This window comes from Chlorocebus sabaeus, chromosome 17, assembly GCF_047675955.1.
Source record: "Chlorocebus sabaeus isolate Y175 chromosome 17, mChlSab1.0.hap1, whole genome shotgun sequence".
Taxonomy (NCBI): domain Eukaryota; kingdom Metazoa; phylum Chordata; class Mammalia; order Primates; family Cercopithecidae; genus Chlorocebus; species Chlorocebus sabaeus.
Window position 1 is genome coordinate 53,280,876 of NC_132920.1, and position 24,301 is coordinate 53,305,176.

Consider the following 24,301-nt stretch of genomic DNA (forward strand, 5'->3'; position numbering starts at 1 on the left):
CTGCAGTTTATCTCTATCCTTGTCCTTGAGTGTTCATCTTGATGAATATGAACTAGTTGAAGACACTGCCCATGCCTGGTCTGCTATGTTGTTTTCTTAATGGCTAGCAGAATTTCTGGCAAATCACAAATTTTCATAAATATTTGATTAATGAATGAACAATTTGTACAATTTGTGGATTCTCTAGCTTTTTCTTCTCCACTTCCTTTTACACTCTTTAGTACTCTCTCCAGGAGTGACTGGGCGATGAAAGAGATCTGCATCCTCAGTCTTCTGTATCCACGTTTGCTTTGCAGGTAATATCATCCCCTTTCATGCATTTGGATTTCATTTATAGTCTGCTGACTCCCAAATGTATTTCTCCAGCCCACACATTTTCCCTGAATTCCAGACTTACATATTTAACTACTTGTTAATGACTTCTCTAAATGAGATATATTCATAAATGAGATATCCAAAAGACATCTCAAATTAAGCAGAACAAAAAATGAACTCTTAACTGGCCCTCAAACCTGATCTTCCCACAGTAGTCCCCAGATTTGTAAATGACAATTCTATGGACCCAGTTTCTCAGATCAGACACCTTAGAGTTGCCTTTAGCTCCTCTTTTTTTCTACCTACTACATCCAATGCATCAGCAACACTCTACTACTTGACCTTTGAAACATATCCAGAATGTGTTTGCTTTTTACCATCTCTACCATGACCACCTGGTTTAAGTCACTATCATCCATTGCCTAAAATGTTGTAATGGTCCCTTAACCAGACCTCTATCTCTGCCTTTGCTGCCTATAGTCTATTCCCAAAGCAGGTGCCAGAGTGATCCTTTTAAAGCAAAAGCCAAATCATGTCACGTGTATGCTCAGTGTCATCTAGCAACTTCTCATCTCCTTAAGAGTAAAAGTCAAAATCTTTTCAACGGCTTGTAAGATCCTTCATGATTTTGCACCTTGCCATTTCTCTGACCTTCAACAGCTACTCTGTTTTCCACCCACAATGGCCTCAAGAAATATCTTGAGCATACCAAGCACTAGACTGCCTCAGGGCCTTTGCATTTACTCTTTCCCTCATGCCTAGAATGATATAACCCAGAAATCTCCAAGACTTACATCCTTGCTTCATGCTGGTTGCTACATCACTGTCATTTTCTCAGAGTTCCCCTGGATCACTCCCTTTAAATTTGCAACACCTCCCTCCCTGCCTCTCACACTCTGGAACACTTTATGTTTCTCCTTAGCACTTAACACTCGCATACTATAGATTTACTTTTTAATATTTGTGTATTATCCCCATAGCCCCGTAAGCTCACTGAGAACACAGACTTTTTTCTCTTCACCACTGTTTGCCCAGCCCTTAGAACACTGCCTGGCACTTGGTAGGAGCTCAATAAATATTTATTGAATTGGTAAAGGAACTAATGAATTAATGTAAAATTGAAATGCAAGTCAATAATATATGTTTTTACTAGATATTATTTGGTCAAAAATTAAGTCAAAGAGAAAGAAAACACTAATTACAATAGTTTTAAAAATATTATCTATGAGCATAATTTTTCTGTTCCCTGTTACAGTAGATGTAATAAATTTCTCATTTTGCCTTTCTGAAATTTTAAAATCTGAAAAATTAACATGCTCCAAAGGAATATTTAACATTTTAAAAGTGCTATAAAGAAAGAAGACTGTAACTGTAGTTTTAATGAAAAAGAAACATTATTTGTTCTTAAATTGCAATGAATTTGGGATATCTTACCCTTTCTATGCATGTATCAGTTATCTTGAATATCAAGCACTTTCTCTTGAAATAAAAACTGTTATATTTATTTCAATGATGAATCCAGTTTTGTAACAATTCTTTCCCTTATGCTTTCAACGTTATAATGAGACAAGCAAATTGAACCACAGAAGAGTTAAGTGACATGACCAAGGCTGCACAGTCAGTTAGTGCAGAATTAGGATTTAAATTAAAGTCTCAGTTCTCCCTTTCCAACTTGGACCCAGCAGAACAGCTCCCACAAAGAAGGGTGGCAAGAAGAAAAAGGGCCATTCTGCCATCAACGAGGTGGTGACCTGAGAATACACCATCAACACTCACAAGCGCATCCATGGAGTGGGCTTCAAGAAGCATGCCCTGTGGGCACTCAAAGAGATTCAGAAATTTGCCGTGAAGGAGATGGGAACTCCAGATGTGCACATTGATAGCAGGCTCAACAAAGCTGTCTGGGCCAAAGGAATAAGGAATGTCCCATACCGAATCTGTGTATGGTTGTCCAGAAAATGTAATGAAAATGAAGATTCACCAAATAATCTCTATACTTTGGTTACTTGTGTACCTGTTACCACTTTCAAAAATCTACAGTCAATGTGGATGAGAACTAATCACTGATCATCAAATACATCAAATAAAGTTATACAATTGCAAAAAAAAGATTCTCAGTTCTCAACTTCTTCATATGCTAAAATATGCTGAAGATAAGGTAAGATTTTAATCTAAGATAGATGGTCAATGTGTCTTTGCTGGTTATTAAAAGATACATTTCACAATTGATTTATTTTATTCTGTAACGTATTAAATAGCTAAAGATTTCCAGGATGTAAACAAAAGTATAAGATAAATAAGCTTTTAACCAAAAAACTACCTGTGAACAACTGACAAAAAACAGCAATGTGGTTTCTATTGTTAAGGAATATGTTCTTGTTAAGTAGTATGTTCTGAAAGTGCTCTATGAGATTTTTTGGAGCTGGTGATACAGTACAGAATATGCTTGGTGCTAATTCTATCTTTTGTAAAACAAAAGTTTTTTAAAACTTAGCCGTAAGTGAATTAGTCATTCTAAGTTATGTGATGTTTTAGTTGTCAGTATAATGTGTCATAAAAGGCCTTGCTTTTGTCTACCTGCAATATTAGACATGATTTTGCTTGTCAAAAACTGGTAGTACAATTTATTTTCACAGCCTCAAATTCAGTTTTTGCCAAGAGTGAATGTGGCATGTTAAGGCTCAAGTGAAATTCTACAAGTTTGTGTTGCAGTTTAATTATTTTTGAAAACTATTTCTTGACCTTTGATTGTAAAGCACTTTTTTCTTCCCAAATTCAAGTTTGTGTCAAGTTCACTCAGTCAATTCTCTTTTGAGTTAAATAGCATTGCAGTGTTGCCTTCTAATCTGAACGGTTAAATGACATGCTTTGACTGTTAAAGTCTTCTCTATAAGATGTATTTCAATAGAATGAATTAGGGTATAAAACGTAAAAGTTTTCAAATACCCTATGAGCATAAAATCAGGACAATTTTAGATGGTTTAAAATCTAGAAAATACAGAATGAGATTAACTACTTTTTTTTTTTTTCTGAGACACGATGTCATTCTGTTATCCAGACTGTAGTGCAGTGGCACCATTTCGGCTCACTGTAGCCTCCAACCTCCAGGCTCAAGTGATCCTCCCACCTCAGCCTCTCGAATAGCTGGCAGCACAGGGGTATTCCACTATGCCCAGCTATTTTGTGTGTGTGTGTGTGTTTAGTAGAAAATGTTTGCAAGGTTGGTCTCAAACTCCTGAGGTCAAGGGATGCACCTGCCTCACCCTCCCAAAGTGCTGGGATTATAGCCCGGAGCTACGCCTGGCCAACTTCTACTGAGTTTATTGTTGCTCGTTTGTTTGTTTGTTTGTTTGTTTTGAGACCGAGTCTCACTCTGTTGCCCAGGCTGGAGTGCAATGCTGTGATCTCAGCTCACTGTAACCCACACCTCCCAGGTTCAAGTGATTCTTGTGCCTCAGCCTCCCGAGTAGCTGGGACTACAGGTGTGAGCCACCACGCCTGGCTAATTTTTGTTTTTCTAGTGGAGATGGGGTTTCACTATGTTGGCCAGGCTGGTCTCCAACTCCTGATCTCAGGTAATCTGCCTGCCTCAGCCTCCAAAAGTGCTGGGATTACAGGCGTAAGCCACCATGCCCGGCTTTTACTGAGTCTTAATCTAAACATAATCTTTTCATTTTTCTCTTCACCTCCCCTGACCTCTTTTACTTCCTTGAATGTGACTTAGACCAAAATGTTCCCTCCTTCTTTCCCCATGACCAAAGCATTCTGTGCAGGCTTTTTATCATTTATAATATTAATATTATAATTGTTTGCTTATTACCTCTCCTCCCCAAGTCAAATGAAGAATATGTGTCATTCATCTTTGCACCTCTAGCAGGCTGTGACAGGTACAGAGTAGGCATTCAAGAAATGTTTATTGAGCTAGACTCTCAGAAGACCATTTACTTTCCTCATGATAAAGATAGCAAATAAAACACAGGTTGTTTCAGCATGTGCAAGAAAAAACATTGGAGCCCCCAATTCATATCACAGTTTATTATACTTTAATGACAAGGTAGGCAGTTTCTGACATGGCTCCCAATAATCTTTGCCACCTGATAGTCATGCTGGTGGGTTGGACCTAGTAACTTGTTCCTAACAGATAGAACATGGCAAAAACGATGGAATGTCACCTCCTAGATTGTTAGAAAAGATGGTGTGACCTCTATCTTATTGGCACTCCCTCTGTAAGTTCTTGGCTTTGCATATTTTGATGAAGGAAGGTGCTATGGAACTGTCTACATGTCAAGGAACTAAAGTTGGTCTCCTGTCAACAGGGAGCTAGGAACTGAGATTCTGAATCTAACAGCCCTTGAGGAACTAATCCTGCCAATCACCACATGAGTGAACTTGGAAGTGGATCCTTCCCAAGAAAAGTCTTGAGATTACTCCGGGCCCAATGGATATCTTGAGGTAGAGAACCCTGCTAAGGCAAACAATGGCCCAGTTCCTCATCTGCAGAAAGTTTGAGGCAAAAAATGTTGTTCCAAACCACTAGATTTTGGGATAATCTGTAATGTAGGAATAGATAATACTTTTTAAAACAGAATCAGACACAGACAAATTGAAATAAAGTTTATTTACTTTACTTATCAAAACAATCAAGGTATGCCTAGTGTTTGATAACTATGTCAATATACCGGTCACAAGAATTTACCTTTCCTAAAATGGTTTTCTCATATCATGAAAAACATATACACATATGGGTATAGGTTGCCCAATTTCAAAAAGAAGAGGTCAAGGCAGGCAACTTTGAAAACAAATTAAGCTGCTTCTTCACTGATTAGGGAACTTACTGGTAAGGAAACGTCATTCCTCAACCCATATCCCCCAAATATCAGTAAACATTTTCTCAACTCGGGGATAGTCAAGTGCCTCAATTTCTCACTTCATTTATTATTTTGAATTAAGGTATTGTAGCTTACTATAACACAAACCAAAACACAGACATTATATGGGGAGGAGAATGCATTGAATTTTCATCCACTAATGGGTAGACCCAATTAGTTTATTAGATCAGCCAAGCAAGGAGTAACTAGACTCTGAAAGTCTGAAAGCCTGGAAAATTGTGTTGTGGTTAAGAAAAATTCCCACACAGTAGGGATAAAGTGGGGCGCGGTGAATGCATAGAACAGGCATAAAAAGACAGAATTACTTTTCAGAAAACATTCATTCATGAATGAATTCACTTGTTAAATTATCCTCCGCACATAGCGAGAAATCTGGAAGTCAGTGGATGCTAAGTACATATTTACTGACTATTCTTTGGGGACTTGGTATGTGCTAGGAATTGAGGTGATAAAACTGTTTACTAATATATGGTAAAAGGCGGTGTGCCTTAGGAAGTGCAAAAAACTTGCTATGGGAATCCAGATGTCAAAGAGGATGAGGAAAGAGCATTGTAGCAGCAAGGCCTTTGCAAAGGCTGTACACCCTCTCTTTAAAACTGCTCACCTCTCCCCTTCCCAGTCTCAACTGAGAAGTCATCGTTTTAGTCTTTCCCATACCTGGTTAAAATCAGTTTCTCCCCTATTTCCTCTTCCTCAGCCATTATTTTACTTTGTCCACCGCACTTAGCACAATCCGTAATTGTTTTGCTTACTTATTTTTACCTCCTACCTTCCCTATTACACTTCAGGATGGCAGAAACAAGTTTGCCTTGTCACTGGGGTATGCCGGGCATAAAGCGTGCGCACACTTTTTTTCCTTCCTGTTTTTAGAGATAGGGTCTCGCTCTGTCGCCCAAGCTGGAGAGCAGTGGCGCGATCGCCGCTCACTGCAGCCTCGAAGTCCTGGGCTCAAGCGATTCTCCTCCTTGACCTCCCAAAGCGCTGGGATCAGGGGTGTGAGCCACCTGGCCTGAGTGACTCAATCTAAAATATAGGGTCAAAAAGGGGTACTAGTGTAGGGACAGAAAAAAACGGTGTCCAGACATGAATTCCAGTCAAAGGAGCCAGGCCTTCTTGGCACGTCGCGCTCCGAGAACCCGGTAGGGATCCACAAAGGCGGGGACGCCCTTTGTCGCCGGCCTGAGGAGCGGGCGTGGCTTCCCTTTGCGATCCCTTCCCTCAGTCTGGACTGCAGGCCCTTGGGGGCCAGCATCACTTCTGGGTTCCCGGAACGCGGTAGGCACACTCGCACCAGGCGCGGGTACCAGGGCCTGCCCGGGGGCCCCTCCTCCACTCGCGCGGCGTGGGGACCGTTAACTGCCCGGGGCTTAGGGCGGTGCCGCCATCACCCCGGCGGAACTCGCCAGCCCTGCGCCACTGGGCTCCTCTGGCCCGCCCCGCGCCCTCAGCGGCCCCGCCCCGCTCCCCCGCGGCGGTCACCCCATTCATCCCGCGGCCGCACCCACCAATCACCTCGCACCAACAGCGCCGCATCTGGCGATGGGGCGGGGCCTCGCGAGGCGCGCTCGCCCCCTCCCCTCCTTGAGCTCGCGCCCGGTTCGGGTCATTCCCGGGCAATGACCAGACCTCGTCCCCGCGCTGACCCTGCCTGGGGACGTCGGGTGGGGGCGGAGGAGGCGCTGAGCTAGGGAGAGGAGAGTTGTGCGGCCCGGACCACGCAGCCTTGGGATCGGAGGGTGGTCGAGGCCTTGAGGGAAGAATGGAAGGCAGTCTTGACTCCTTGTGCTCCCACGCCCTTCAGATCCAGAGCCCAGAGCGTCCAGGCTGGAGCTTTGGACGTTCAGAGTCCCGAGACGCGCGAGTGGGTGGAACCGCGTGGGGCGGGAGAAGAGGGGGAGATTGGGCAGCAAGAAAACGGTCCCCGTAGGCAGTTCAGCCTAAACCTGGAGTTGGAGAAGGGCCTCTGGAGAGAAGCCTTAAATCATTACTCATCTTTCACAGTCTTTTATAATCAGCAATGAGCCCTCCGTTGTAGACGGTTAATGCGTGTCCAGGATGCCCGAGAGTGGGGGTAAAACAATAAAAGACTGCTCCTGTTGTGATTAGAATTATATTTGCTTTTTGTATCCTCATAAGTTTCATGATATTGAAAATGTTTCTTGTTATATTTCATAAATGAACTTTTAAAAAAATTCTGAGATATCTTCCAAAAAGTATCACTCACCAGGGAAGATAAGAAGAGGAAACCTAGTGGCTTTTCTGTTGACTCCAAAGGTTACTCCCTCCCTTCCTCACCAAAAAAACCAAAAAAACAAACAAACAAATAAAAACAAAAAAGGCCGGGCGCGCGGTGGCCCACACCTGTAATCCCAGCACTTTGGGGGGCCGAGGCGAGCGGATCACGAGGTCAGGAGATTGAGACCATCCTGGCTAACACAGTGAAACCCCGTCTGTACTAAAAATACAAAAAAATTAGCCGGTCGTGGTGGCGGGCTCCTGTAGTCCGAGCTACTCGGGAGGCTGAGGCAGGAGAATGGCGTGAACCCGGGAGGTGGAGCTTGCAGTGAGCCAAGATCGAGCCACTCCTCTCCAGCCTGGGCCACAAAGCGAGACTCTCAAACAAAACAAAACAAAACAACCAGAAAAACCCTTAAAGGCACAGAAAGCAGTTTGGCTTGATTGTAATTTTTTGCTAGATATTTTTCCTTCTCACTTAATCATTTTAACGAGTCTGTAGGAAAAGATGGGTATTACCACCAGTTGCAGATGTTGAAACAGGTGGAGATTCATCTGGCCAAGGTCATAGTTTGTAAGTGACAAAGTGTGGGCCTGTCACCGGTAGAAGGTCGTGACTGCAAGTTGTCCAGGTTCTTGACATTTTGAACAAATAATTGAACAAAGCGCCCAGCAAAGCAAAGAAAGAACGAAGCAACGAAAGAACGAAAGCAGGGATTTATTGAAAACTAAAGTACACTCCACAGTGTGGGAGCTACCGGGGCAGCGGCTCAAGGACCCGAATACAGAATCTTCTTGGGTTCAAATACTCTGGTTTGTTTCCCTTTGGCCACTTCATGCTCACCTCATGTAAATGAAGTGGTAGCCTGCAATCAGTCTGATTGGTTGTGGACGACAACCATTCAGAGGCTGGAGTGAAGTTACAGAGTTGCAAAGGAAGACTGGACCCGCAATCGGTCTGATTTGTTGCGGACCTCCAATTTTCCGTCTGCCCGGCAGAAAAGGTCAAGGGGAGTAACCTCCGGTCCTTTTGTTACTTCGGCGTGGAAAGTTAGGGTTTTCTTTTCTTTTTTTTGACGAAAGTCTCGCTCTGTCACCCAAGCTGGAGTGCAGTGGTACAATCTCGGTTCACTGCAACCTCCGCTTCCTGGGTTCCAGTGATTCTCCTGCCTCAGCCTCCCAAGTAGCTAGGACTACAGGCGCACGCCACCATGCCTGGCTAATTTTTGTATTTTCAGTAGAGATGGGGTTTCACTATGTTGGCCAGGCTGATCTCGAGCTCCTGACTTCGTGATCCGCCCACCTTGGCCTCCCAAAGGGCTGGGATTACAGGCGTGAGCCACAGCACCCGGCCTCCTTTCAATTTAGTTCTAGAAAGTTGGTGTGAAACAGCTTTAGGTTCCCTGCCTCCAGATCCTATTCTGCTGCCTCAGGCCCTTTCCATACTTCTTTCCCTTAGATCATGACATTTCAACCCACAATAAATGGAAGGTGAAAAGAATCTAATGATTTTGGAGTCCTTAACTAAAAACTTCATCTAGCCAAGTACTAGCACCTCTTGGAGATGGGTTGTGTTTTTTGAGAACTCTGTTAAGTACATAGTTTTCATGCCGGTATTATGAAAGATAGAAGGAGAGTTCTTTGAGATTCTGAAGTGCCAGACCACATGAGTTGATGACTTTTGTAACCCTAGGCTGACCTGAAATGAAACAAGACCTCTTTTGGTTGCTAGGTATTGCCTGCTAGGATGCTGGAGGGCTGCCCAGGTCTTGTTCAGGGACTTCAGTCTTTGTGGCAAGTAGAGTATAGAGCAGTTGGATTAAAGACTGAGTTAATAAGGTCACAGAATGCTTTTTGATGAGGGGAGAGCAGCAAACTATGATGGGACTTTTAGCTCAATCTGGTTTAACAGATTAGCCAAGCGTATCTGCTCCATGCTCCATGCTGTGGGCACACAAGGATGACTGAGAAATCTTTTCTGCCCACAGGAGAAGGTTACAGTTGGGGTAGGGTGCATCAGTGAGTCAAGTCTATGAATAACTAGTAAAGGAAGGCAGCATATAAAGTAACAATGTAAGTAAGCACAAAGTAAGAATTACGGTGGATGCAATCAGTTTTGACAGAGCGACTGAGGTCAAAATTCAAAGCAAAGAAAGGAGATCCCTTTAGGCTACAAGTTGAGGATTTAGAACTTTTCTGCATCAAGCTGCCAGAGTGGCCTTTAAAAAGAAATGCCAATCCCAAATCCTTAAACAACCTTTAATAGCTTTCCCATTGCACTTGGTACAAAATCCCAAATCATTGCTATGGCCTAAAGACCTGCCTGAACTGGGTCCTTGCTTACCTGCCCAGCCTCACTGGCACCACTCTCTACACTTGTACCATACTGTTCCTCTCTGTGAGTTTCTCTCATCTAGGCCTTTTACGCATGCTCTGCCCAGTCACTTTACCACACTACCCCACTTTTGTACCCCTTTATCCAGCTCATCTGTCTTCCCATCTTGCCTTCAAATTACTTCATCTGAGAAGCTTCCCTTCAGAATAAGGTCCACTATCATCAGATCCTTTGCTTTGTTCCCCATGTACTTATCGAAATGTGTAAGATACTGTTATTTGTGTGATTATTGATTACCTCTTTAAATCCACCTGTTCCATAATGACACTCTTTCCCGATAGGGCATATAACAATTTATAATATACATTTATTTATGCAGTTATCTATGTTTATGTCTGCTGGCCACACCTGTTTTTTGGCTGTATGCAGACATCGTTTCATTTCCCATTATATCCAGTGTTTAGCACAATGCTTGGCATATGGTCAATGCTTGATAAATACTTGTCAAATTAATGTGCCAGATCAGTCGATCTAAGACACATGCTGGGGAACAGTGGGGAACAGGCTGAGTAAAGTAGGATGGAGCCAGATTGTGAGGGGCCAGACAGAGGCTTTTCTCTTTTTCTTTCTTTCTTTCTTTTTTTTTTTTCTTTTCTTTCTTTCTTTCTTTTTTTTTTTTTTTGTAGGTATGGGGTCTCACCGTGTTGTGTAGGCTAATCTCAAACTCCTGGGCTCAAAATATCCTCCTGCCTCGGCCTCTCAAAGGGCTGGGATTACAGGCATAAGCCACTGCACCTGGCTCAGACAGAGTATTTTTTCTACCCAATTGGTTAGACCTGTGCTGTTCATACAGCAGCCACTAGCCCCACATGCAGCTCTTGAGCACTTGAAATGTAGCTAAGGACTGAGGAATGGAATTTTACATTTTATTTAATTTTAATTAGTTTACATGTTCTAACTTAGGTATGTGAATCTACTTTTTCAACTATAATTTTATGAAATCACAATACAGATCAAGTGTTTCTGGTGAAAATTTAGTGTCTGAATTGAGAAGTACTATAAATACACTGAAATTTGAGACCTTAGGAAAAAAATGTAAAACCTCTTGTAATTGTTTCTGTTAATTGTATGTTGACATGGTAATAGTTTGGATATATTGGGTTAAGTACAATATATTTTTACATTACTTTTACTTATTCTAAGTGTATACTCAAAATAATTGAAAGCAGGGACTCAAACAAATACTGGTACAGTAATGTTCATAGTAACATTTTTCATAATAGCCCAAAGGTGGTAATACTCAAATGTCCATTAACAGCTGAATAGATGTACTAGTCCATTTTCACACTGCTATAAAGCACTGCCTGAGACTGGGTAATCTGTAAAGGAAACAGGTTTAATTAACTCACAGTTCTGCATGGCTGGGGAAGCCTCAGGATACTTACAATCATGGCAGAAGGCAAAGGAGAAGCAAGGCACATCTCACATGGCAGCAAGAGAGAGCGAGAGAGCAAAGGAGGGGAAGTGCCACACTTTAAAACCATCAGATCTCATGAGAACTCACTATCATGAGAACAACATGGGAGAAACTGCCCCTATGATACAATTACCTTCCATCAGGTCCCTCCCTTGACATGTGGGGGCTACAATTTGAGATGAGATTTGAGTGGAGACACAGAGCCAAACCATGTTATTCCAACCCTGACTCCTCCCAAATCTCATGTACTTTTCACATTTCAAAACCAATTATACCTTCCCAACAGCCCCTCAGAGTCTTAACTCATTCCAGTATTAACTCAAAAGTTCAAGTCCAAAGACTCATCTGAGACCAGACAAGTCCCTTCTGCTTATGAACCTGTGAAATTAAAAGCAAGTTAGTTACTTCCAAGACACAATAGGGGGTACAGGCATCGGGTAAATGTTCCCATTCCAAGTGGGAAAAAATTGGCAGAAGCAAAGGGGCCATGGGCCCCATATGTCTGAAACCCAGCAGGACATTCATTAAATCTTAAAGTTCCAAAATAATCTCTTTTGACTCCACGTCTTACATCCAGGGCATGCTGATGCAAGGGATGCGCACCCAGGGCCTTGGGCAACTCCACTCCTGTGGTTCTGCAGGGTACAGCCCTCCTTCTGACTGCTTTTATGGGCTGGCATTGAGTGCCTGTGGCTTTTCCAAGCACATGGTGCAGGCTACTTGTGGATCTACCATTCTGGGTTCTGGAGGGCGGTGGTCCTCTTCTCACAGCTCCACTAGGCAGTGCCCCAGTGGGAACTGTGTGTGGGGTCTCCAACCCCACATTTCCTTTCTGCATTACCCTAGTAGAGGATCTCCATGAGGGCTCTGCCCCTGCAACAGACTTCTGCCTAGACATTCAGGCATTTCTGTATATCCCCTGAAATCTAGGTGGAGACCCCTAAAGCTCAATTCTTATCTTCTGCATGCCAGCAGGCCCACCCAACTTCATATGGAAGCTGCCAAGTCTTGGGACTTGCACCCTCTGGAGCAATGGCCCAAGCTGTACCTTGGCCCCTTGTAGCGATGGCTAGAGCTGGAGTGGCTGGGATGCAGAGCACCAAGTCCTGAGGCTATACAGAGCAGCAGGGCCCTGGGCTTGGCCCATCAAACCATTTTTCTCTCCTAGGCCTCTGGGCCTGTGATGGGAGGGGCTGCTGCAAAGATCTCTAACATGCCCTGGACACATTTTCCCCATTCTCTTGGCTATTCGCATTCAGCTGCTTGTTACTTATGCAAATTCTGCCGTTTGTTTGAATTTCTCCACAGAAAATGGGTTTTTCTATTCTACCGCATGGTATGGCTGAAAATTTCCAAATTTTTATGCTCTACTTCCCTCTCTCTTTTTTTTTTTGAAATGGAATTTCACTCTTGTTGCTCAAGCTGGAGTGCAATGGCACAATTTCGGATCACTGCAACCTCTGCCTACTGGGTTCAGGCGATTCTCCTGCCTCAGCCTCCCAAATAGCTGGGATTACAGGTGTGTGCCACTATACCTGGCTAATTTTTTGTATTTTTAGTAGAAACAGGGTTTCACCATGTTAACCAGGCTGGTCTCAAACTCCTGACCTCAGGTGATCTGTCCACCTCGGCCTCCCAAAGTGCTGGGATTACAGGCATGAGCCGCTGTGCCTGGCCTCTGCCTCCCTTTTAAACATAAGTTTCAATTTCAGACAATCTCTTTGTGAATGTGTATGACTGAATGCTTTCAGAATCAGAAAGGTCACCTCTTGAATGCTTTGCTGCTTAAAAATTTCTCCTGCCGGATACCCTAAATCATCTCTCTCAAGTTCAAAGTTCCACAGATCTCTGGGGCAGGAGTAAAATTCTACCAGTCTCTTTACTAAAGCATAGCAAGAGTGATCTTTACTCTAGTTCCCAATCAGTTCCTAATCTCCATCTGAGACCACCTCAGCCTGGACTTCATTGTACATATCACTATCAGCATTTTGGTCAAAACCATTCAACAAGTCTCTAGAAAGTTTCAAGCTTTCCTTCATCTTCCTGTCTTCTGAGTCATCCAAACTGTCCCAACCTCTGACCATTGCCCAGTTCCAAAGTCACTTCCACATTATGAGATATCTTTATAGCAGTACTCTACTCCTGATACAAATTTTCTGTATTAGTCTATTTTCTTTTCTTTTTTTTTGAGAGAGAGTCTTGCTCTGTCACCCAGGCTGGAGTGCAGTGGCGCAATCTCGGCTCACTGCAAGCTCCATCTCCCAGTTTCACGCCATTCTCCTGCCTCAGCCTCCCGAGTAGCTGGAAAATACAGGTGCCCACCACCACACTCAGCTAATTCTTTGTATTTTTAGTAGAGACAGGGTTTCACCATGTTAGTCAGGATGATCTCGATCTCCTGACCTTATGATCTGCCTGCCTCAGCCTCCCAAAGTGCTGCGATTAGAGGAGTGAGCCACTGCCCCTGGCCTGTATTAGTCTATTTTCATACTGCTATGAAGAACTGCCTGAGACTAGGTAATTTATAAAGAGGCTTAATTGATTCATAGTTCTGCGTGGCTGGGGAGCCCTCATGAAACTTAAAATCATGGCAAAAGGTGAATAGGAAGCAAGGCACGTCTTACATGACAGCAGGAGTGAGTGTGTGTATGAGAGAGAGTGTGTGTGTGTAAAGGGGGGAAGTGCCACACCTTTAAACCATCAGATCTCATGGGAACTTACTCACTATCACAAGAACAGCATGAGGGAACCACCCTCATGATCCAATCATCTCCTACCAAGTCCCTCCCTTGACACGTGGGGATTTGAGATGAGACTTGTGTAGAGACACAGAGTCAAACCATATCAGTGGATAAACAAAATGGGCAAATATACAATGGCATATTATTCAGCCTTAAAAAGGAATGAAATTCTGACACATGTTGCAACATGATGAACCTTGAAAACATTAAGTGAAATAAGCCAGATGCAAAAGATCACGTATTGTGATTCCACTTATATGAAGAACCTAGATAAGCAAATTTGTAGAACCAGAAAGTATAGTGGTTACCAAGGGCTGGAGGGAGGAGGGAATAGGTAGTTATTGTTTAATAAGTATAGAATTTCTGTTGGGATGGTGATAAAGTTCTGGAAATGAATAGTGGTGACAGTTGCATAACATTGTGAATGTACTTAGTCCACCAAATTATACATTTTAAAACGGTTAAAATGGTAAATTTTATGTTATATACATTTTACCACAATGAACAAACTTTTTAATTCATTTATTTCTTTTTATTTTTAAAAACTATAGCCACTGCCAAGGTTCAACTCAAGCCATTGCTTCAGAGGGTGCAAAATTTAAATTACGTGTGTGGCTTTCCACCCTGGACCTGACAGGTAGCAAGAAGAAGAAGGTCCATTTTACTGTCAATGAGGTGGTGACCCAAGAACACATCATCAACATTCACAGGGGCACCTGGGGAGTGAACTTCAAAAAGCATGCGCCTCCAGAACTCAGAGAAATCTGGAAATTTTCCATGAAGGAGGTGAGAACTCCAAGTGTGCCTATTAGTATCAGGCTCCACAAAGCTGTCTGGCCCAAAAGATTAAGGAATGTCCCATACCATATCCATATGCAGTTGTCCACAAAAAAGTAATGAGGATGAAGAATCACCAAATAAGTTCTGTATTTTGGTAGCTATATACCTGTCACAGCCTTTAAAAAAATCTACAGACAGTCAATATGGATGAGAACTAACTGCTGATTGTCAAATAAGGTAGCACTGCAAAAATGAATAAATAAGTAATATGGCTCTTTCATTGTACTCTTTCTCTCTCTCTTTCTTTCCCTTCTTTTCTCTTTCTTTCCTTCTTTCTTTCCCTTCCTTCCTTCCTCTCTTTCCTTTTCCTTCTTTCCTTCCTTCCTTCCTTCCTTCCTTCCTTCCTTCCTTCCTTCCTTCCTTCCTTCCTTTCTTTCTTTCTTTCTTTCTTTCTTTCTTTCTTTCTTTCTTTCTTTCTTTCTTTCTTTCTTTCTTTCTTTCTTTCTTTCTCTTCCTTCCTTCCTTCCTTCCTTTTTTCCTTTTTCCCTCCCTCCCTCCTTCCCTCCCTCTCTCCCTCCTTCCCTCCCTCTCTCCCTCCTTCCCTCCCTCTCTCCCTCTCTCCCTCTCTCCCTCTCTTTCTTTCTTGACAGAGTCTCGCTCTGTCACCCAGGCTGGAGTGCAATGGCACCATCTCAGGTCACTGAAACCTCTGCCTCCCAGGTTCAAGTGATTTTTCTGTCTCAGCCTCCCAAGTAGTTGGAACTACATGGGTGCACCACCATGCTCCACTAATTTTTGTATTCTTTTGTAGAGACGGGGTTTTGCCATATTGTCCAGGCTAGTCTTGAACTCCTGAGCTTAAGTGATTGGCCCACCTCAGCCTCCCAAAGTGCTGGGATTATAGGTGTGAGCCACCGCACCCGGCCTTCTCATTGTATTTCTGTTGGTAGCACTGGGTTAGACAATGGGGAACTCTGGGAGAGGATGAGTAAATTTCTGTGATGAAGTTTTTCACTAATGTCTGTGGCACCAGGAAGGCTGCTTATAGGGAGGGAAAGAAGGCAGAAGATAATGATAAACCCAAGAATTTAGGGTTTGGTAAAATATGTCGTGTATGAAAACGCATATGGGGAAAAACCTGGTGGAAAGGGAAACACAGTAGGATTTAATCTGGGCAGGGCTTTCCTTGTGGCTGCAATAAAAACCTTCTAGAGATAATGTTTTCTCTGCTGTAATGGGATAACTTGGCAATAAGCCCAGTGTGATGTTCCTTATTTGTTGTGGGATCAAATGCATTAATATGTGTGAAAGGACTCTTTAATCTGAGCTGAGAGGTAGAGATAAGGTGTCAGGTATGGTTAATCACAAGTACGAGATTTCTTCAGTGTTTTCATGATGATTTGTCCTGTCTGCTCTGGATTTTGCAGAGAAACCTTAGCTTTTGGGGGATTTTCTGCCAGTGACATATTTTCTATTTTACATAAAACTGTTTGAAGGATTATCCATTATGACTGCATGTTACCTCAACTCCTCCAAAACTGCACCATCAACTATGTTAAGAATGTTGCCCTTAGAGAATGATTATCTTTATGTGTTCAACATTGTCCTGCTATTTGTGAGATTTTCAACCACCCGGAAGCCAAGCTAGTACCGACTCAAACTCAGAAATATGCTCTGGGTCCAGGGACCAAAAGGCTGTGGGAAAAGGTGGATGGACAATGATTGGAGACAAATTTGATTGTTCAACTTAGTCTGATGCTCAGGGAAGCCAATGTCATACACGACCCAGGACTGTTACAGAGCTGATCTTGTGGGTTCTCAGAGGTTTCAACGACATTGGACCCCTGGCCCCGGCCCCTAAACATCCTTACAATCCTCCACACAGTTGAGGAAACAGTCCAGTTCTTCAGGCCTGCCCAGATTAAGGATGGCTTATGGTCAGAATGACTTATGCCTCTTCAGAAATAAAATTTCGCTTGAGTGGGCTAAAACTGGCTCTTACTCTGGGAGTATCAGGGAAAACAAATGTTCGCTGGAGAAAAATGAGAATATAAGTTTAACACTCTTCAAAATAATGCTGGGGTGTTCTCTGCCTAAATGAAATCAGGAACATAGGAAGTGCTGAAAAGTTTGCACTGAATACTTTTTTATTTATCTTGATTTATCTATCATTTATCTATTTAGATATTTGCATTTATTACTGGTTTTGATTAATTTAGTGTAGCTTAGTTTTTTTTAAAGATTCCAGGCCAGGTGTGGTGGCTCATGCCTGTAATTCCAGCATTTTGGAAGGCCGAGGTGAGTGGATCACTTGATGTCAGGAGTTCGAGACCAGCCTTACCAACATGGTGAAACTTCGTCTCTACTAAAAATACAAAATTAGCCAAGCATGGTGGTGCACACCTGTAATCCCAGCTACTTGGGAGGCTGAGGCAGGAAAATCCCTTGAACCGGGAGGCAGAGGTTGCAGTGAGCCAAGATCATGCCATTGCACTCCAGTATGGGGGACAACAGCAAAACTCCATCTCAAAAAACAAACAAACAAAAATTCCCTGTAAGGCCCAAGATTGTGTCCTGGCCTCACCACTCTAGTAATAATCAAAAATGCGTTTCTGCACACACATCTTTATAGCATTGCTGCTGGTCTGCGATGAGAGATGTACATTTTAAAAACCATCTAAATTCCTACATCCTATCCCTGGATAGTTCAATAGTGCCTTTGATGAGACTTTCTCTGTAGCTTCCACTGTGATGGCCTCATCATGGTGAGGACTTTGCATTATGTTCCTAGATATCACAGGTAACGGAGTTACTAGAGTAAATTATTCCTTTTTATTAGACTGAGAAGAAAGATTTCTGTGCTCCACTATGTCTAAGGCAATCTGTGGCTATGTTTCTTCTTGACAAAGTAGGAATTAGAGATGATTATCTACAAAAAAGGAGAAGGTCCATTTTGGCCTGAGTCTCTTAAGTAACAATTGGTTTAACTTAACCTGATAATGATTCTAGCATCTGCCATCCACTTTAATGAGAAATATGAGCATTACACAGTTTCCCAGGGAAATGAATGAGGCATGGGGAAGAGGTGCTCACCCCTTAAATGCTTTAATTGTCTGAAAATAACTGTTACGATTTGGCTTCTGCTAGCCACGGTGGCGTTCACCTGTGATCCCAGCTACTTGAGAGGCAGAGGTTGGAGGATCCCTTGAACCCAGGACTTTGAGACCAGCCTGGGCAAAGTAGTGAGATCCTGTCTCAAAAAAAAAAAAAAAAAAAGATGTGGCCGGGCACAGTGGCTCACGCCTGTAATCCCAGCACTTTGGGAGGACGAGGTGGGCGGATCACGAGGTCAGCAGTTCGAGACCAGCCTGGACAACATGGTGAAACCCTGTCTCTACTGAAAATACAAAAATTAGCCAGGTGTGGTGGCAGGCACCTGTAATCCCAGCTACTTGGGAGGCTGAGGCAGGAGAATCGCTTGAATCCGGGAGGTGGAGGTTGCAGTGAGCTGAGACTGCGCCATTGTACTCCAGCCTGGGTGACAGAGCAAGACTCTGTCTCCAAAAAAAAAAAAAAAAAAAAAAAAAAAAATTTGCCTGCCAGCAGACTATTACTAGTCACTATTTTATAGGTTAGCAAGCTTCTTGAGTCATTTTTTTCCTATGTGATGCCAGAGAATGCATTTCAGCTAAAGGCGTTAAGGGATTAAAAGGTACCTAAACCTTTAATCTAGGAATACCTATTTTTCAATAGATGTCAAAGCTCTTTAATCTTTTGGATGGTTCCAGGGGAGCCACAGCAGTGTTTTATATATGTGGCTATAATGTCTGACCCTAAATTGTCATGGTGTAACATTTCTGGGTTCTAAATTTGTGGTAGCAGTTGCTATAGTTATTGGTTTGTTTTTTTCTGACAGAGTTAAATTATGATTCTGAATTTATGAAATTATGAGTCCCACCTCCTTGTCTATTGAACAATAATAAGGTATTTTCATAAAGCCAAGTATTAATATTTACTCACTAACATAAAATGAATTATAGGAGGGGCAAAAACCACACTATTGGCTGTTTCTTTTTTCTAAAGTATGCATAAAATCCCAAATCCACCTACTGCTTGTTCTGAATGAATACAGATTTCAAAATCATCTAAGCAACATTATAGCATTTAGCTCTCAAAATAAAAGGAAGGCAATTGACTCTCAGTATTCTAGATTAATAGCTCAAACTGTTTTAAAAAATATATCCCATATATTTCTTGTCTACTTGAATGTACATCTTTTCCATGGTTGTGTAATTTTGTTTCTGCTTTTTTAACTTAATAGTTAATTATAATATTTTTCCATGTTGCTACATTATCTTTTAAAAATGTCCATTAAATAATCATACTACAGCCATTGCTTTAACCATTGGTGTTCAATTCAAATTTCTTGGCCTTGAACCAAACCTATTGAATCAAAAATACTGAGAGTAGACTCAAGAACCTCCATTAAATAAATTCTTCTGTTTTATCAGAGGTAAAGCCTGAGATTCAAAGATAGGAGTGGCCTTAGGAGTGCCTGTACTGCTGAATAGGAAAGTCATCATTTCCCCCATTGTAAATAATATTGCCATGAATATTGTTGTGAACATATCTTCTTCCTTCTTTGAATAATGTCCTTTTTTTGGACTATGTCATATTTCTTCCTAAATAGGAAGAACCAAAAGTATGCAGAATTTTAATATGCTTTCTTGACTTTCTTATATTCTCTTCCCTGATTAATTTATCAACAAATATCTCCAACAATGGTAAACCTGATTTGAGCTACATTTTAAATTGTAAATATGAGACAGTCAATAGTTTAAATTTGACAAAGTTAACAGAAAAGATCAAATTCTTCCATACGCTGCCTAGCAGACTAACCAGAATGGGGAAGAAGGCAGCAAAGGTGCAGTGGATCTGCAGCCACTAGTGAGGAACTGGTAAGTGGTCGTACTGTAGCATTAACTAATGTTCGTGAATGTTCTTTACACTTAGAGAGCCACTTCACATTCATTACCTGATGAGGTTCTCCCCACTCTGTAAGTATGATTATTCCCATTGTATTTATGAGGAAACCAAGGCTCAAGATTGCTCAACAATTTGCCCTGAACAACTAGTAATTGTTTGAATGTGGAAGATTTTCTGCCTTGCATCATACTCAAGTACCTATTTATTGGGGATGCCTTTTTCTTAATATAATATCCAGAGAACTTTTCTTCTATATCTAATTTTACTGCTGTTTTAAAAATTAGGCAATTACAGTTCCAACAGCTCAATTGGAAACCCAGATAATAAGCAACATTTAGTTGCAAGGTACTCCAGGGAATACAAAAAATGAGAGGGCACAGCCCTGGGCTTTTGGGAACTTTGATCTGGGAAATGTAAACAGCATGTTTAAAACAAGACAGAACCAAGGACTATACAGGATTTTCTAATTTCTTCCTTTACAGTTGAGGAAACAGGTCTGGCATCAAGGATTCCCCACTTGAGTTACCGCAAATAATCCTTCCATGCTGGTCTCCTGCTCTGGACTGCAAGCTCCTCTAGGGCAGGGCATGGCTTCCTTATGCCCGTTGCTACACTCTGGTGTTTGTGCATGGGCAGGTACAGAGTGGGCACACATTTGATGCATCTTCACCTCAATTTCTTCCAAATGGAATATGCCTCATGATATTTTTCTTTATGCAACAGGTATTTACTTAGTTTCCATTATGTGGCATGCACTTTTTAGGCACTTGGGAGATCAGGGGAACAAAACAGAAAATACTCCCTGCTCTTCCAAAGTCAAAAGGTATAATCGATCTTTTGCCTTGCAGGAGTTTGATACCTATATGGTACACTACATCATAGAGGTAATGGTCAGAGTGTCTTTGCTTCTAGCTTTAGTTCTATACACTTAGTGCTAAAGAGGCACATGACTTCTAACAGCTGAAGAAGTTTCAGGAATATCTCCTTTACCTCCTTCTCTTAATCTCAACTCTACATAAATCTGAGGTTCCTATAAAATTTTTGAAATTTTAGAGAGCTGTCAAGGCAAAGACATAGAGTGGTGAAAGTGTGTAAAAAAAGCTGGTAAATGAACCACGTGGCCAGAGTGTAGGGCTCATAGAGCCTTTAGTTGGAGGTGAGTTAGCTCGACACCACAGTAGAGGGCCTTGGGAGAAGCCATTTAGATTTTGGGTAACTGAGAGTGTTTTGAGCTTTTTGATAAAGAAAACAAATATGAACTTACCTGTGTTTAGGAAGGTTACTGTGGCAGGGGTGAGAAGGATGCACCAGGTGGGGCAAGACAAATTAGGAGGGTTTTACACAAGCGTGTTATGAGATAATGGAGTTATAGCAAGACAGTAGGAAGGAGAGGAGGGATGAGAGACTGCAGAAGTGAAAACAACATGAGTTCATGATGGCTGATGGGCTAGAGGAGAGAATTCTTGAAGGTGATCGAGAAGTTGTTGATGATAGGTTGTTGGTGACATCAATCATTAAAAATGTAAGGCAATGAGGAGGTCTTTGATTGATGAATGTGAGTGATACTATAAATGCAATTTAGATATTTCATACCAACTATCTAGGACAGCATAATTTATATCATTTATATCAAGTAGTTCAATCCAACTCAACACATATTTCTGTTGTCCTGTCAGGCCTCTGAGCCCAAGCCAAGCCATCACATCCCCTGTGACTTGCACGTAAACACCCAGATGGCCTGAAGTAACTGAAGAATCACAAAAGAAGTGAAAATGCCCTGCCCCTGCCTTAACTGATGACATTCCACCACAAAAGAAGTGAAAATGGCCGGTGCTTGCCTTAACCGATGACATTCCACCACAAAAGAAGTGAAAATGCCCTGCCCCTGCCTTAACCAATGACATTCCACCACAAAAGGAGTGAAAATGGCTGGTCCTTGCCTTAAGTGATGACATTACCTTGTGAAATTCCCTTTCCTGGCTCATCCTGGCTCAAAAATCTCCCCCACTGAGCACCTTGTGACCCCCACTCCTGCCCGCCAGAGAACAACCCCCCTTTGACTGTAATTTTCCTTTACCTACCCAAATCCTACAAAACGGCCTCACCCTTATCTCCCTTCGCTGACCCTCTTTTCGGACTCAGCCCGCCTGCACCCAGGTGATTAAAAAGCTTTATTGCTCACACAAAGCCTGTTTGGTGGTCTCTTCACACCGATGCGCATGACACCACCTGCTAAGTGGTAGAAATGATATAAGCATGAGAAGAGAAATCCTGCTGTAAATGGCCTTCAGTATAATGAAGGAAGTAAATATAAGCATGAACAATAACAAAAGGTAAAATACTGTATGATATGCTATGAGAGATATAAGATCCATTAAGACCTGAAGAAGGAAAAGAATATAGTTATTTAGGGGCAAGCTGTAATGTTTAGAACAGGATAAGATGGAAAACACATTTTTTAAAATTCAAAAGCAATATTTTCAATAAACATATAAAATAGATATTTTTCAAAAAATATCTATTAAAATATCAAATTCAGAGAGATCAAATAAAAATGGACTCAGTGTGCAACCAAATGTAATGGATATACTGTGATAATCTTAGTGAATTCCTTCTTAGGGGATGGTACAAGATGTGCAAGGTAAAATCTATGCCTATAAACGGCTAAGAAAAAGAGATTAGCAAAGATGATTTGAGATATTTTAACTTACTGTAGATTATCATTATAGACTCGAGCTCTCACACTTTGGCAGTCTGTTGACTGTATGCCTGAGCACTTTGAAATACCACAGCCTAGGATTTTGATGGGCTGGTCAGTTCCCAGGCAACTTGGCTAATGAGAGCAGCTTCTGTGGCACTGCAGTAGACCTTGTAAGCATAAGCAGCTGAGCAAACCTCTTTGTGAGATTGTGAAACTCATGGGTTTTTCAGCACTACTTTCCTGAGTTGATTTGATAAAAACTGTTCTTCCAAACCATCAATAGTAAGTTCTTTTAGTTAAGTGATAAATCGTAGCCAAATTGTACTGCAAACTGGTGGATGTCTAACTTCTTCAGCATGCATAGATGTCTCTGAAAATTCATGTTTGGTTGAGTCCAGTATAGCATAATTTATTTTTCCTTAAAATTTCCAACCATTGCCTCAAAAGAGACAAACACTTTGGCCTGAGTATCAAGTATCATATTTGCCCCTGCTTTTTCTGACCGGGAAAATGTTTCAATCCATGTGTCTTCACTTCTCCTCATTCATTTTTGTAAGTTTGCCCTTTTCTTTGCATAAGTAGTTGCTTCCTGTCTTCCAGCTGGGCAAAAATTTCTAGTATCAAAAGTTAGGAGTATTGTGCATGATTATATTGGCTCTTCTGCTTTGTTGTAAACAATACACTTAGTTTTATCGTACTATTTGTGAGGTTTCATTGAATAATTGTGAGGCTGGTTTCCAAAGGCACGTTGATTATTGACTGCAGACTGAGATAGATAGGAGGTTCAGTTCTGTGTCCTCTTAACAGAGTTGACAAATCATCATTTTCTATTTGAGTGATATCTGACCACCAAACAGGAACACCTTGTACTCTCTTGCCTTTTGTCACAGGATTAGGAGGGCAATTGGAACCACCAGCCAAAGCAGACGTCTCAGCATTTCTTAGCCTTTGCCCCATTCCAGACAGGATGCTAGAGGTAGACTCAGCTAAGAATTATTATCTGGTCTCCTTAGCAGGGAGTGTTGATTTTAAGTATCTTGGTGTTTTTTTTTGGAGACAGAGTTTTGCTCTGACACCCAGGCAGGAGTAAAGTGGCATGATCTTGGCTCACAGCAACCTCTGTCTCCTGGGTTCAAGAGGTTCTTATTCCGAAGCCTCCTGAGTAGCTGGGACAACAGGCACATGTCACCACACCTAGAAATTTTAAGTATACCTTAAAGTATGCTCTGATTCCAGATGTTTGCACTGAGAGTCTGTTTAGTTTTTTAGAAAACCTATTTTTTTGTGTGTTTCTGTTTTATGAAAGTAATATAGTTTGTAGAAAATTCGAAAATACAAAAGTTTGAAGAAAATAACCCATCATATCACAACTCACTGTTAATGTTTTATTTTATTGCCATCTTGTCTTTCTTTATAAAACACAATTTATAGATTTATCTTAGTTATTATGCATATATAAACATATATGTGTATTCTTAGTTTTTTACTTTAATTTTGCTAGCAAATTTTGTGTGCTTTATGTTTGAACAACAAATCATTTTGCACTTTAGTAACCTCTGGACTTGTCTTTTTTCTGTCTGTTACACATTTACTTGACAACAAGAACCCTTGTGTCAGGTCAGCATGGGACCTTTGGCCACATTTCATTTATACAGCAAATGCCCAGGACAGGGGATTATACCATGTTTCCAATATGTACTAGGTTAGAATATCCTAGGACATATGTTTTCATTTGAATAGCCTAAGGTATAACCTGATTACTCTTATGCAAGATAGGATAGAAAGTAGCAATTCTAGTTTGCGCCAGGGGCTGTGAGTTTCTTAAAAGACCTGAACCTTATC

At 41.7% G+C, this 24,301-nt stretch overlaps 1 long non-coding RNA gene across 1 annotated transcript; it reads left to right on the forward strand.

The window, feature by feature from the left end:
• The first annotated feature begins 6,386 nt into the window (after positions 1-6,386).
• LOC140708945 (uncharacterized) lies at positions 6,387-21,899 on the forward strand. The gene is made up of 3 exons (XR_012089257.1): positions 6,387-6,479; positions 14,544-14,778; positions 21,435-21,899. It is a non-coding gene; the product is annotated as an uncharacterized lncRNA (long non-coding RNA).
• Positions 21,900-24,301: the final 2,402 nt, after the last annotated feature.